Source organism: Hevea brasiliensis, chromosome 13 (assembly GCF_030052815.1).
Source record: "Hevea brasiliensis isolate MT/VB/25A 57/8 chromosome 13, ASM3005281v1, whole genome shotgun sequence".
Taxonomy (NCBI): Eukaryota; Viridiplantae; Streptophyta; class Magnoliopsida; order Malpighiales; family Euphorbiaceae; genus Hevea; species Hevea brasiliensis.
This window is the reverse complement of record NC_079505.1, coordinates 51,670,664-51,673,115: the sequence shown is the minus strand read 5'-3', so window position 1 is coordinate 51,673,115 and position 2,452 is coordinate 51,670,664. Positions and strand designations below refer to the sequence as shown.

Genomic DNA, 2,452 nt, shown 5'->3' with positions numbered 1-2,452 from the left:
TGCTTTTGAGTTAAAATCTGGACTAATCCATTTGTTGCCTAAGTTTCATGGTCTTGCAGGTGAGGATCCACATAAGCATTTAAAAGAATTTCATGTTGTGTGTTTTAGCATGAAACCTCAAGAAGTTTTAGAGGATCAAATAAAGCTTCGAGCTTTTCCTTTCTCACTGGAAGGAACAGCTAAGGATTGGTTGTATTACCTTCCTTCTAGATCTGTCAACTCATGGAATGGGATGAAGCAGATATTTCTGAAGAAGTATTTTCCTGCTTCTCTTGCTGCCAACATAAGAAAAGAAATTTGTGGCATCAGGCAGTACAATGGAGAGAGTTTGTATGAGTATTGGGAACGATTTAAGAAACTGTGGGCAAGTTGTCCCCATCATCAAATAAAGGAGTAGCTTCTGATTCAGTATTTCTATGAAGGACTTCTACCAATGGATCGCAGTATGATAGATGCTGCTAGTGGAGAAGCTTTGGTTGACAAGACACCAGAAGAAGCAAGGAGGCTAATTGCTAACATGGCAACAAACTCTCAGCAGTTTGGTATGAGAATGGATTACACACCTATGAAGGTTAATGAGGTAAGTACATCTAACCTTGAGAAACAGATTTCTGATTTAACTTCTTTGGTGAGGCAGTTAGCTGTAGGGAATATGCAAACTATTAAGGCATGTGGAATTTGTTCGAGTTCGGGTCATGCTACTGACATGTGTCTTGCGTTACAAGAGGATGAATCAATGTAACATGCTAATGCAGTAGGACATTATGGACAACCACAATGCAGGTATGATCCCTATTCTAATACTTATAATCCAGGATGGTGAGATCATCCCAATTTGAGTTATGGGAATCAACCGGTGCAAAATCGATACTAGCAGCAAAGACCACAAGTGAATCAACCACCTCCACCTCCACCTCCCTCAAATCAAGGTATGTCACTTGATGAAATTGTTAAGGCTTTGGCTAACAATACACAACAGTTTCAATAAGAGACCAGAAATAGCATTCAAAACATAGAGAGGCAGATTGGTCAGTTATCCTCATCTGTGAGTAGGCTGGAAGCTCAAGGTTCTGGAAAGCTTTCATCACAAATAGTCATGAACCCTAGAGAAAATGCGAGTGCTATAGTGTTGCGAAGTGGGAAAGAAGTTGATAACTAGACTCCACATGAGCCAATGAAAAAGAAAAAGCAAGGAGCAAAAGAGTCTGAAGTTCCTGAAGTTGAGGTAAATACTGAACCTAAACTGAATAAGGTTAATAATTCTGTTCTTCCTCTATTCCCATGTAGGTTGGCTAAGACTAAGAAAGAACAACAAGAGAAAGAAATTTTGGAGACTTTTAGAAAGGTGGAGGTCAACATACCTTTACTTGATGCGATCAAACAAGTTCCTAGGTAAGCTAAATTCCTTAAGGAACTATGCACTACAAAGCGCAAGTTGAGAAATAATGAGAAGATCAGTGTGGGGGAAAATGTGTGGACATTAATTCAGCAAAAATTACCCCCTAAGTGTAAGGATCCAGGTTTGTTTTCTATTCCTTGCAGAATAGGTGATTCAAAATTTGAACGTGCAATGGCAGATTTAGGAGCATCTATTAATGTTACGTCAAATTCAGTTTTTCAAACTTTAAATTTGGGTCCTTTGAAAGAAACCATTGTCATTATTCAGTTAGCTAATCGTTCTAATGCTTATCCATTAGGAGTAGTTGAGGGTGTGTTGGTGCGGGTTAGAGAATTGATTTTTCTTGCAGATTTTTACATTCTGGATATGGAGGATAGTGTTCCCACATCAAAGTCAACTTTGATTTTGTTTGGAAGACCTTTCCTAAAAACTACCAAGACAAAAATTGATGTGGATGATGGTACCTTAACTATGGAGTTTGATGGAGAGACTATCAAATTTAACATCTTTGATGCCATGAAGTATCCTGCTGATGACCATTCTATTTTTTCTATTAATGTTGTCGATACATTTGTGCAGGATATTTTTGAGTTAAGCATGGAGGATGAGTTAGAAGTGGTGATTAGTTAAGGAATTCAAGAAGTCAGTACCAATCAACCATTAAGTGTAGAGGTTCAAGATACAGTAATGGCATTGCAGTCATTACCTCCTATTCCAAAAAGGCATGGAGTATCAAAGATTGATTTACCTGTATCTCACACAAAATTATTACCTTCTGTGGTGTAGGCACCAGTTCTTGAACTCAAGCCTTTACCTGAGCATTTGAAGTATGTTTACTTAGGAGACAATGAGACACTTCCAGTTATCATCTCAAGTAATTTAACAAAGATTCAAGAAGACAGATTGATTAGGGTTCTGATAATACACAAGGAAGCAATTGGATGGACAATAGCTAACATCAAAGGTATAAGTCCATCAGTGTGCATGCACAGGATTTTACTGGAGGATGAGGCTAAACCAAGTAGAGAAGCTCAAAGGAGGTTGAACCCACAG

General features: G+C 38.3%; 1 non-coding gene across 1 annotated transcript; it reads right to left on the bottom strand.

The window, feature by feature from the left end:
* Window positions 1-280: 280 nt before the first annotated feature.
* On the bottom strand, window positions 281-387 carry LOC131172292 (small nucleolar RNA R71). Its single transcript, XR_009142774.1, has one exon. It is a non-coding gene; the product is annotated as a small nucleolar RNA R71 (small nucleolar RNA).
* Window positions 388-2,452: the final 2,065 nt, after the last annotated feature.